The following is a 13,272-nucleotide window of genomic DNA, read 5'->3' on the forward strand; positions in this document are numbered from 1 at the left end:
AGCAGCTTGTCCATAGGGCAGGATATAGATCAGGCATAGAACAGAATGGTTGTAGGTCTCGAGGTAGAAGTCGCCCTGCACCACAGATCTACAGTAGAATCAGTCTATTCTCAATCCTGCCCATTAGAGCATATGAACATACAGTATCTGATCCTATATCAGTGGTTAGGAGTAGCTTCTACCTTCTGTGGTTGTAGCGGTCAGATAGTTGTGGTCTCGGAGACAGACAACAGGCAGGTGGGAGTGTGAGCCCCTCTCCTCACATGACTGAGGTTAGAGCAGTGCCAGTGCGGTCAGTCAAAGTGAATGTCATGTGTGGGAGATCAATGGCCTGACAAGAGCTGCTGTAGAGGTACACAACTGACAGCTAGTGAGCCACACATGAATATTTACAACTTGGTTGCCATTCTCTCTGTCTGTCAGTGTCTAACAGAGCTTGTCCTGGGGAATTTGACATGTAGCCTATATGGATTTCTATGCATGTGAGGAAGTCAATATGGCAACAACCATAGTATTCACAACAATTTGACCTCTTACATCTGTTTTGAAGTGCAAAAACGAATAAACTTTTGAAATATTATCTGAAATGTCATGATTTTCATTTTTGACTGTATAGCAGTGCTGGTCTAATGCAGTGGTTCCCAACCCCGGGGGTACTAGGACCGCTGGGGGTACTTGGCCTAACCACAGGGGGTACTTGAGAAGACCCATGAGACCATAGGCTTACTGGTAAAATGAACATGGGTGGTAGTTCAGGGGTACTATGGGCAGAGCAAAAAACGGTTGGTGGTACAGTAACCGAAAAAGGTTTGGAACCACTGGTCAAATGTATAATTGAAATGGTGATGTGAGAAAGCTAGCATCACATGTAACATCTGAGTCCATATTGAATCAAGATTCATGGACCATTAATTCTAAAGTGTATAACTACCTTGTTTCCCCCTTGTTATAGGAAGCACTAATTTCAGGCACTTCAGATGATGGTCATACATGGAAAATATAGCACACGAAATTAACCTGATATTTCAGCGCCATGTACAGTGTGATTAGCCTCTTGATTCAAGATGCAATATTACCCCATTCACACAAGATCTCTCCATTTTAATTTCAAGTCATTCCTAAACGACTGGAGGTTGAGAGCCACTGAGTGAGAAGAGAGCACCCCGCCCAACTGGATTAATGGGCCCTCCTTTCAGAGTGATTACAGCAAAGACACAGTTGTACAACACAGTACAACACCGCCGTGTGTGTCCCAAATGTCACCCTATTCCCTATACAGTGCACTACCTGTGACCAGAGCTCTATGTAGAGCACTAGGAAAAGGGTGGCATTCGGGACACAACCCGCCTCTCCACTGTGGCTTTCTTCATCCAGTTATAAAGGATTAACCAGCTGCAAGCAGACAAAGAAAATTACATCATCCTACACTGAATTCAGATCATTTCTGCACAAACAAAAATATGTATGTACAGTATGTGTAATGGTTGTCGTTGGTGGAAGAAGGAGAGGACCAAGGTGCGGCGTGGTACATGTTCATGATATTTTAATTACACTGAACACTAGAACAAAAAGAACAAAACAGAAGAAACGAAACAGTCCTGTCTGGTACAGAGACAGAAAACAACTACCCACAACTCAAGGGCGAAAACAGAGTGCCTAAGTACGGTTCTCAATCAGAGACAATGATTGACAGCTGCCTCTGATTGGGAACCATACCAGGCCAAACACATAGAAATACAAACATAGAACAAAACATAGAGAATGCCCACCCCAACTCAGGCCCTGACCAACCTAAAATAGAGACATAAAAAAAGGATCTAAGGTCAGGACGTGACAGTATGTGGATGTCCGCCTTATTGTGGATTTTAAACTGTTTTTAGTAGCTGATAAAGGAGGTGGGTATGGAAAAAATACTAAATCTGAAATTATATACACTGAGTGTACAAAACATTATGAACACCTGTCTTTCCATGACATAGGCTGACCAGGTGAAAGCTATGATGCCTTATTGATGTCACTTGTTAAATCCACTTCAATCAGTGTAGTTGGAGGGGAGGAGAGAGGTTAAAGAAGGATTTTTAAGCCTTTAGACAAATGAGACATGGATTATGTATGTGTGCCATTCATAGGGCGAATGTTTTGTACACTCAGTGTATATCACATAACAATATTTGGAGACGTATGTTCATAGTGTCAGTGGTTCTGTTAATGTGACAGGAGCAATCTTGTTAGTATATTGGAATAATAATCATACCAGGCAATAAGTAAAACTTCAGTCTAATATCACTAATGGACAATATGGTAATTGTAGACCATTAAATGTCTTAAGCTTCACATGATGTCTCTTCATGAATTTATGGCCAGATTTTGTTTTATGGCTTTTCACACATTCTTCTTCAACTTTTGATAATTTCAATAATTGCATTTGACATAGCCTGACTTTATTTGGTGCATTAGTGAACGGACCAAACATTCCCGAACCTGTTAAAAGGAATAACATTATGTATTTATTTTATGTGCAGATAAGTGCTGTGTGGTTAGTCAAAGTTGAAACGGCTAAATAATTGATGGTTCTTCTCTGCAATGAAAACATAACACATTCTGCTCTCCAAAACAATTAACGTAGCTTAGCTAACAAACTCTTGAGCAGCGGCACCCGCATAAGCTTTATTAGTCAAACTTGGATCTGCAAAAAGTTGTTACCAACTCTCTAGTACATATCCCATGTTTCCCCAGCAGTACAGTAAGAAACCAGCCATGTTGTCTTACGCTTGAAAGATTCAATCTGCTCTGGGATGACTGAATAATTGAAAGTTCTAATGTAGGACCAGCTGGCAGCTGTGAGTGCCACAGAAACATCCAGACTATACATTCAAATAGCCTTTGTGACCAAACTAGGCTAACTGAGGAGCCTGACTATCAATATAATTCTGAGTTAGGAGGTTGATCTTGCACTAATAAATGAATTGATGTTTGTGGCACTGTGCTGGTGTCAAAGTTACGCTGCCAATTTACACAACCCTATCTTGTCATTTGAGCCCACGTATTATTGACATGCCCCCCCCCATCTTTCAATTAATCTTTATCGAATCTTGACTCCAGTGACAAATTAGTTAGGACATTCTCAGCCTCTTATATGGGCTGTCAGCTAATTGCCCTATTATATAATATCATTATAGTGGCAAGCATAAAGCCCCTGGATAGTATTTAAAATATCAAGTGGTACAATTGGTTTTATGGAGGTTCAATGACCTCTCCTTGTCAACACACACACACACACACACACACACACACACACATGCTGTCCCAGTTATCAATTATGGGTAGTTGAAATGATTCCAAATAGTTAAAACCGACATTTTACAAAGCTGGTGATTTTTATTTGAAAGGACCATATCCTTTTATAGTTATGGTGGGCTAACGTGATTGACATTTGGACACAGAGGCTACAGTAACCTACTTCACAAGAAACGTACGGCACTAGCTCCGACCATTACCACTCTTGTCTGAGTTGAGCTGCATATCTTTTGCGCATCCACCTCTCTCCTCCAAGAAACGCCCAAACTCTCAAAATCAGTCGTCAGTCACAAGTCTGCTGCTACTGGTGGACGGCTGTGGTGGGCACTCCTACTGTATTTTGGAACTCAAAAGCTTGAACGCGCATATTCCAACTGCACAGTGCTTTGTCAAGGTGCCCTGAAAGCAGTGGGTACGCACTTACCGATCTACAGTTTCCGCGGGCCAGCGCTGAGATTCACCATTCCCCACAGAGGTCCACGAGATGTCACAACCTACTTCATTACATTAGTAGCAGACATTTGTGTGCACATGTGTTCCGTATGGAACCATCAGGATGACTGTTTAGAATAGTTTGATCGCATATAGAAACGTAGGTTACCAGAACATCTTCTCGACGAGTCGGTCCGGGACATCTCTTGCGGCAGTGCGTGTAGGTGCTTGAGACCGATAAGCACCCGCTCGCGCCCGCAGGAGATTATGTGGGGGCGCTTTCTGACCTCTACTGCATCTTGTCGGTTCTTCTTGTGCATTTCGCCGCTGAGAGGATAGCCGTGTCCCGTTGAGGATGCCTAACAGGTAGGTTTACAGTAACCTTTTGTTGGTTAAATGTTTAAATGTACGTGTCATTCATTCCACCAACTAGGCACAGCGCTGTGTTCTGACTAGGCTGTGTTCTGCGGGCAGGTAGCCTAACTACGGAAGCAACGGCTGAATGGATATATTTTACGTTTTCATCCCAAAGTTTGAACAAGTCTCTGTAACTTAGTTAACATAATGTTTTATTTTTTATTTTTTACATGGGTAAACAATAAGCCTTTGCATTTCCCTCCATATTTTCACCTGTCAGGACAGAGCTAAAACTGACCAGCTAGGCGTCTTTTTTTTGCCCATGTTTTTTTTGTTGACAAGTTTTACATGCCAATCTTTCCCTCATGTCAGTCTTTAAGTTCACAGATATGTTCTGTGAACTTAAAGACATGGATTGTGTATGTGTGCTGGAGTACCCCCAACAGTACACATTTCTTTGCTGTAACCCGGTCAAGCACACCTGATTCAACTTGTCGACTGATCATGATACCCTTGATGAGCTGAATGAGGTGTGTTTATCCAGGGCTACACCAAATGTGTGTACTGTTGGGGATACTCTAGGAATGGAGTTGGGAAACACTGCTGTATTGGATAAATAGTATACTCTATTTACATTTAATAACTATGTAATAACCTACAGAATTTCAAGGATGTTTCCACAAAGTTCAATTGTAGCTTTGTCACCTGTTTATAGGACATTATGTAATATAGATGTAATATAGATGGAGGGCACTCAATGCATTACACAGGCAGCTCATAAAAAAATGTTGATGGTACAAAAATTCATAAAGATTTTGAGATACATTAGTTACATTGAGATACATTAGTTTTGACATGCATCTTTGTTATTGCAAATCCAAATAGAATCTGATTTCTATGATGTGCAAATAGAGCTCTTAATGTCAGACATTTTCATATCTTAAAACACATTTTTAATCTGGGCTCCTAGTGATTGGGTAGATGTTACTCTGAGAGGGTCTTTGCTTTATACACACAAGCGTTAGTGTCCTATAATGTATCCCTCACAGATTTAGGTGGTTGTAGTGCGCCCTAGTTTCTTATCATATACTTCCTATGCCAATGGAATCCATGAGTTTAAAGTGATACCAAAATGCAACAAGCACCAAATCATGCATAACATCAACACTTGGTTTGCACCAAACTATTCTCTCTCTCTCTCTCTCTCTCTCTCTCCCTCTCTCTCTCTCTCTCTCTCTCTCGCTCTCCCTCTCTCTCTGTGTGTGTGTAAGCTCTTCTTTGTTCTGTGTGTTCGTCTCTGTGTCTTCTCGTCTCTGTGGTGATTTACTTTCATTACTGTCTACAGATGCTTTTTGCTGTGTAGATCAGCCTGTAACCATTACTCTGCATTTACTTTCTAATAGGGATTTTGCAATTAGTTAAGTCTTCAACCTCATCTGTAAAAGTCAGTGGAAACAGACATAAACCACACGGAACAATGCCACGTTAGAATCTACACATTGCAGCGCCATGTTGTTGAATGCGCAACACGGGTAAAAAGACAACTGCATAACTTCCCTAAGCCACCTGCCTCTGTGTGTTTTCCAGCTCAGTCTTGCACGTACAATGTGGGCACCACTAGTCTTCACTAGAGAGCTCGATATCCTACTCCTCTGGCACTTCTTCAGAAAAACTGCAGAAACTTTAAATCAAGGACGGAGCTCATAAAACGAGTGTCTCTCTCCATTCTGCACTCCATCCACTCACCCCCCCCCCACACACACACACAAATAGGCAATAGTGCACCACAGAGATGAGTTAGGGGCTGCTGTGTTGTCAAAAGCCTAATTTGGGATAATAAACGCCATGATGGCTGACAGCAAGAGACAGCCAGGGCACTATATTGTTGCATTCATCTTAATGACTCCACTGGGTAGGGCTGTAGCAGGACTCCCAGGCAGGAGCTGAAAGCAGGCCAGTCTCCGTTGACCTTCTGGAAGAAAAAAAATGGAGCATCCTGCTACTGGCAATGTGGCTGGCTGGAGAGCTTGCCAAGCACTGTAAAAATCTCAAGAAAGAAAGAGAGCGAGAAATGGAGAATAGCCTTTCACTCAGAGTTTACAGTGTCCTTTACAGTGATTCTCTCAAAACCTCAAGCCAAATGTAGCTATATTACATTTTATTTTGGCAACAAAAGGAGTACTTGAATGTACACTAGTGCTGAGCAATTATAGTGCTTTTTGAGGAAGTTTCAGTTAGGTTATAAAAAATAATCATGGTTTGCGATTTCGGCTTTTGAGTGTTTTTTTTTTTTTAGGAATTAAATGCAATATGTATTATGTGGGTTGAATGCTGCAACAGCACAGAATAAAAATCTGAATAAAAGTCCCATGATGGTAGTGTAACGACGTTCTTCTTTTGTCAAAAGAGAGTCGGACCGAAATGCAGCGTGTAGGTTACTCATGTTTTAATAGTGAAACAAACAAAACGAACTATACATGAATAACAAATAAATACAAAACAACAAACGGAACGTGAAACCTATTACAGCCTGACTGGTGAAACTAACACAGAGACAGGAACAATCTCCCACAAAATGCAAAGCGAAAACCAGGCTACCTAAATAAAGTTCCCAATAAGGGACAACGAGAAACACCTGACTCTGATTGAGAACCGCCTCAGGCAGCCAAACCTATTAAACACACACACCCCTAATCAGCTACAATCCCAAATACTACAAACCCCAATAAGAAACTACACTACATAATAAACCCATGTCACACCCTGGTCTGACTAACTAATAAACTAAAACACAAAATACTAAGACCAAGGCGTGACAGGTAGTGACAGTCCATTACGGCTCATCACTTATTAACCATCATTTATTCACATTATTTGACTTTAATAAAATATTTCAGTTGTTGTGTATATTACATTTGTTTAATTTGATGACTTTATTATTTCTTTCCAAGTATCTCATCTCTGTAGAACTGCTGCCTATGCTCTCTGACAAAATCAGTATTAGTAGTTCTCAAAAGTAAATAAGGCATACTTTTAGGACTGCTGAATACTGACTATCAATCACTTAAATCATGTATTTTCAGGTAGAGCTCCCTCACTAAGCAACCGCTGCTCTTTATATAACCTCACAATCGAGCATTCTTTTGTCTCTTCTGTAGCAGGTATAAAATAAACACAGACTGGACAAGTAGATGCGCAATGGATCATGGTCATTGTAGTTAATTACCACATTTTACAACTCCTTGCTACATCACACAGTTCAGGCTGTATCTCAATTATGTAGAGAAACAATATGCAATATGCAATATTGCAATATGCGCATTGAGCTCACAGAAAAATAAAAATAAACAAAGTGGAATTCAAATAATTGAACCGCAGTTGGTCAATTAGTTGTTTTAAACTGAAAAAGAACTGACATTTCTGTGAATTGATCAGCACTAATGTACACTGAGGGTACAAAACATTAGGAACACCTTGAGTTGCACCCCCCGCTGCTGCGTATGACGCGGGAATTTGTCACTCCTCTGTCCTGACACCCCTATCTAAGTCGTCTTCCTGTGGCTGGTGAGTTATAGCGAAGGTGAGCCTTAATTCGTCGGGGCATGGCCCCTACAAGGTGTCGAAAGCATTCCAAAGGGATGCTGGCCCATGTTGACTCCAATGCCCATAGTTGTGTCAAGTTGGCCGGATGTCCTTTGGTTGGTGGACCATTCTTGATACACACAGGAAACTGTTGAGCGTGAAAAACCCAGCAGTGTTGCAGTTCTTGACACACTCAGACTGGTGCGTCTGGCATGTACTACCATACCCTGATATCTTTTGTCTTGCCCATTCAGCCTAATGAATGGCACACATACACAATCCATGTCTCAATTGTCTCTAGGTTTAAAAATCCTTCTTTAACCTGCCCCCCCCCCTTCATCTTGAAGTGGATTTAACAGGGGACATCAATAAGGGATCATAGCTTTCACCTGGATTCACCTGGTCAGTCTGTCATGGAAAGAGTTCCTGATGTTTTGTACACTCAGTGTATATAGTTTCCAAGCAATATCTAACTTGACCTTGACTACTGACTCTCTTTAAGTAAACAAATATAACACACATACTGTAGTGGATATCTGCCCCTATAAAGCACCGTGTCATCAATCCTGATCCTTAATAATGTTCAAATACCAGCTAGCAGCGATGCCAATTTGAACAGACGTGTTTGCTGAACAACAATCGAGATTAATTGCTTGCTTGCAATGCAATTAGGGAGAGAGAGAGAGAGGCAAAGGGCTGCTTTTTTATTTTATGCGATGGAAAGCTGCTGCGTATGGTGCGGGAATTTGTCACTCCTCTGTCCTGACACCCCTATCTAAGTTGTCTTCCTGTGGCTGGTGAGTTATAGCGAAGGTGACCGTGATCATTATTCACAGACCGATCTGCTCTTCCCTTGCACTCGGTTCCTCTTGGGTCTGATCAAGTGTTCTCTGTTACACTTCCCTGTAATGATTTGCGGAGGTCTGGCTGTGTAACATCTGAAGGACGGCGGCGCGTTTTTGCGCCTTTGAAAACAATATCGTAATCCACATCCATTAGCCATATGGGTTTGATTCTCAGGATGCGTCTGATGCCGTATAGACGCCCTTCCCAATGGTGTACCACTGGAAACCTTATGTTTGATTACATTAGATTTTGTACTTTGCCTTTTTTCTCCTTTTTTATAGCTGAGCTTCCCTTTTAAATGTTCATTTCACATTTTGAAATTAACATGATGTAATTACAAACACAAAATGCACACCATAGTATTGGTCATATGTTGTCGGGTAGCTTTTGCTTCAGGTTTTATAAACAATTGCACGGTATCAGATATTGTATCTATTTTCCTTTTGTGTTCGGATGAAAAACAATGGAAGTTACAGCTCTCCCTCTGCGGTACTTGTGGTTTTCAAGCCGTTGAATGGAAATGCAGTATATTACCCCTAGCATGGATCCATATTTACTACCAGTGCTCTGTACTGTGTGTAATTGACTTTGGAATGCATAAATAATTACGCCGACTCGTCTCTGAGTGATGCCTACTCGCTTCCTCGCCATGTTCCTCCTCCCTGTTGCAAGCTCTCACTGCTCATTTGTTTTTCACTGCCTTAAGCCTTATCGTTCCACTAGTCTCTGTTGTAGGCTAAGCCATGATACTGCACCTCTAGCAGTGTTTCTGTAAAGAACAACAGATTTTCTGAGCTGAGGCATACAGTACAGTGAGTGACGTTGAATAATGTGTGTACTGTACTGTACACTCAGTTTAATGGAAGGTCCAATGCAGGTCAGTGTTTCCCCTAGGATTTTTTCCAGCAGTGGTTGCAAAGTTAGTGTAGGGAGAGCTTTGGCTTGGAAGTGGGCGTGGCCAACCATTTTAGAGGGCCTTCTACTGGCCACACAATAGCTAAATTCCTACAATTATACATATTTTGCCATGTAGCGGAGGCAACATTTGACCGTTTTAAAGCATGCTTTAAAATTGCAAGGGCTCTGGACCAACTTTTCCCACTTGTGGCACTGGTGCAACCAACTTCTTCAGTTGATGGCACCAGCACACGATGAGGTCGCTCCATTTCTTCCCTGCGGCGCGAAGTTAATAACCTGACCTGTGTTCTATAATGTAGCTGCATTCCATACAGAGCCAGGATGATAATGGCTAGCAATCTTTTAAATTAGCATGACCTTGCAGGGCTTGACATTCAGCTAAATTTGGGCCCACAAATGCTGATGCTCCAGATACTCAACTAGTCTAAAGAAGGCCAGTTTTATTGCTTCTTTAATCAGGACAACAGTTTTCAGCTGTGCTAACATAATTGCAAAATGATTTTCTAATGATCAATTAGCCTTTTAAAATGATAAAATGTGATTATTTCACACAACGTGCCATTGGAACACAGGAGTGATGGTTGCTGATAATGGGCCTCTGTATGCTTATGTAGATATTCCATTTAAAAAAATCAGCCATGTCCAGCAACACTAGTCATTTACAACATTAACAATTTCTACACTGTATTTCTGATCAATATGATCTTATTTCAATGGACAAAAAGGGGATAGCTAGTGTATCCCTCTTTCAACTCTTATTGGATGTACATAGATCATATGTTTTCACTTACTGCATCTGCATGCTTGTTGCCTTCTCGCTGTTGCACAATTTAGTTTGTGTGCTGGTTGCACGTTCCAAATAGTATAATGTAATCTGCGGTTTTGTAGTACTCAAGACTGGTCTCGAGTCCACATATCTCGGTCTTGTGTCGGGTACATTTGTACTCGGTCTTGACTCGGTCTCAAACAGTGAGGACTCGTAATTTCTTCCCTAGAGCAGCAGAGTAAAAAACTCATAACTATCAGCTTCCATTTCGTCAGCGCATAAAAAGGCTTCGCCAGGCCAAATATATACACTCATTTCTTCAAACATTAATATGTCTATAACTGATAAGGCGATTAAGGCCTTATCAGTTATAGACATGTTTGCGTAGTGGCAATCCTAAAGGACTTTAGTGTGTGGCAGGTTGGTGATTCTGAAAGGACTGCAACCGTAATACCAGCGCACTCATGTAGGAGAATGCACTTTTTTTGTAAAACACAAAGAGCCAGTGTGTAGTGGAGGGTATACGCAGGTATAAACTGTATGCCCACTTTCTTTTCAGTGGATATTGCGTATATTCACTTCTTAATCATTACTAATGCATATCAAAGTAACGTAGTGGAGGTATACGACATCAATTATGTAGTACAATAGAGAAATTATGCACAAAGTAGGCTACACAATCGCAAAGCATGTGAAATATACACGCCTAGTTTCAGCGGAATATCCTCTACAGGCAGCAAGTGTTCAGCTCTCAACTGGTTTTGGCATGGAGCATGTAGCCGGTAGGGTAGGAAAGACCTTTCAATTTATTCTATCTACCAGTAAATGCTAACTAAGGAAACATTGGGTATTTAAACCAGGTATTGAAAAAGTCTAGTCCGAACTGTTGGTGAGTAGACGATTTGTGATGTGCAATTGTCATCATGTGCTGTTTGCATCAGGGGCGTAGACATGGCAAAAAACTGTTGTGCATTGAAAATATATTTAAATCCCTCTTTCCCCCTTCCAAGGCTCATGCTGTCTCATGCTTGTGAATTAACTGATAAACATCAAGTTCTATCTTCCTCTGCAGCTGAGTCCAGGGTATCACATCTCCAGCCTGACCTCTCTGTTGACAAAAATGATGAGAGCAGCGTCTGTTTGTTGTCTGTCAGAGCAGACATTCATTACTTCAGACAGACAGACAGACAGACAGACAGACAGACAGACAGACAGACAGGCAGACAGGCAGGCAGGCAGGCAGGCAGGCAGGGGGTGTGATGGGTTTTTCCCCCTCTGTGGCGTGTCGAGTTACATCAGGGTTCAGCAGTTTATATATATTTTTTTGCATTACTGCGTCTCTGCCGAAGCTTGACCATAAAAAAGATAAAGGTTTATTGATGTGCTTGGAAATGATGCCATAGCGTAAAAGTTGATTTACTTAAGTCATTCTGACCAGAATTAGGGTAGACTAATGGCAGGCATAACTAAATGACAGTCAGGTTCATCAATTTCACAGAAAGCACTTTCCCCACCATGGCCACCGGGAATGAGGGCCGGGGAAAGGGCTGAGAGAAGGGACCACATTTCTCTTCTTCAACTCTGCTGTTTCATGCTTGTCAAATAATGCTGGCGAAGGAAAACCTAATGGAATACTGAAGGATTTCACCATCAACATATAAGAACTAACGTTACCTTACAAATGGCATCAAAAACAATACCAGCAAGTCATATGTCTGGTTTAGTGTTTATTATATGGACTTGAGAGGATTTGTCTTGATTCATGCTACTGAAACAACATCCTATTCTTGGCAAAGATGACAGTTTTAAGGATGTCTGTCAGTTTCTTTTTTTATGAAGTGACAGAGTACACATGTAACTTGGGCCACACAGTCTGACAGCGGAATGCAAAACAAAGTGATAGAAAAGCGTGACTAATTTGAGCTGCTATCCACCGCTATCATTTAGTGGTTGCATCTCCCTATAACATTTCTGTCTCTGGCAGGGCCTTGGCAACCACTGTCTCTGGTAGGGCCTTGGCAACCACTGGCAACCACTGTCTCTGGCAGGGCGTTGGCAACCACCGTCTCTGGCAGGGCTATGCATCCCCTGCAGGGCTGTGGATGGTGTGCTGCAAGATTTACTGCACTGTACCATTTTAAAGATTCAAAATCTTTAGCACCCAGGGACGGAAACAATAAGCATGAAATACTTAGCAGTGTTGGCAGAGCGTAGTGTGTACCGTGGACCTTGTTTCTTTACCACTGGTTCCTCTCGGGTTAACCAGGATTGCTGAGGCTATTTCTTGTGAAAAGATCAGCGTTGACAATTTTCCGTTGAGTGTTTTCGGAGGCAGTCATACAGCGGAATTGGCTTCAAGCTCAAGTATGTTGAGTTTAATATTGCTATTCTGCAGCAGGAAATTACCTGCGATGGCATAGATGGATCCAGGCAAATGAAAATGGAGGAATTGACAACTTTATTAAAATCAAGAAGTATTGAGATACACAGCCAGTAGGATTCAAGTTTCTTGGGGGAGCAGTGTATTACAAATCTGCTCTGATTCAACCCTGAGTTTGCATCCACAGCCTAAGTCATCAAGGAATCTGCCTAGCTTATCGATCCATCTGGGAGACACTACTAGTGGTGGCCAGGAGAGGTCAACCTCAAAAACGGAGAGACAGGGAGAGGGGCTTTGAGTGCTGGGTGTCAGTCAGTCTAGTGTGGCCTGGCTGAGCCACGGCGAGTGACAGTGGTGAGGAGTAATCTGAATCGGTCCCCTGACAAAGAAAAACACACAGCAGCAGGACCTTCTCTTTCTCCAGTCTCTCTCCAGTCTCTCCCCACTGTGAGTTATAGGCGGCAGTTATCTGATGGAGCACTTAGTTGCTGGTGGAGCCTTGTTTTCAAGTATTCTTTTCACTCACGTTGTATCGATCCCTGTTGCCAAAGTGTTAATGATGAGTCATACTATTAAATGTTATGACCCACACCGTATTCAATTACCCCCCTTTCTTATAGAGATGGGCCCTTGTAATTAAGGTCTAAACAGCGGCACTTAGAAAAGAAGAACAGCAGGCAACACAAAATTAACC

General features: G+C 41.8%; 1 protein-coding gene across 1 annotated transcript in view; it reads left to right on the forward strand.

Moving 5' to 3' along the window:
* Positions 1-3,621: 3,621 nt before the first annotated feature.
* The window catches only part of LOC135557502 (heparan sulfate glucosamine 3-O-sulfotransferase 5), a 69,770-nt gene continuing 60,119 nt past the window's right edge, over positions 3,622-13,272 (forward strand). Inside the window, exon 1 of the mRNA XM_064990802.1 lies at positions 3,622-4,095. The gene's annotated coding sequence lies outside the window, so the exon portion shown is untranslated. The remainder of the gene's footprint in view (positions 4,096-13,272) is intronic.

Source organism: Oncorhynchus masou, chromosome 16 (genome assembly GCF_036934945.1).
Source record: "Oncorhynchus masou masou isolate Uvic2021 chromosome 16, UVic_Omas_1.1, whole genome shotgun sequence".
NCBI lineage: Eukaryota > Metazoa > Chordata > Actinopteri > Salmoniformes > Salmonidae > Oncorhynchus > Oncorhynchus masou.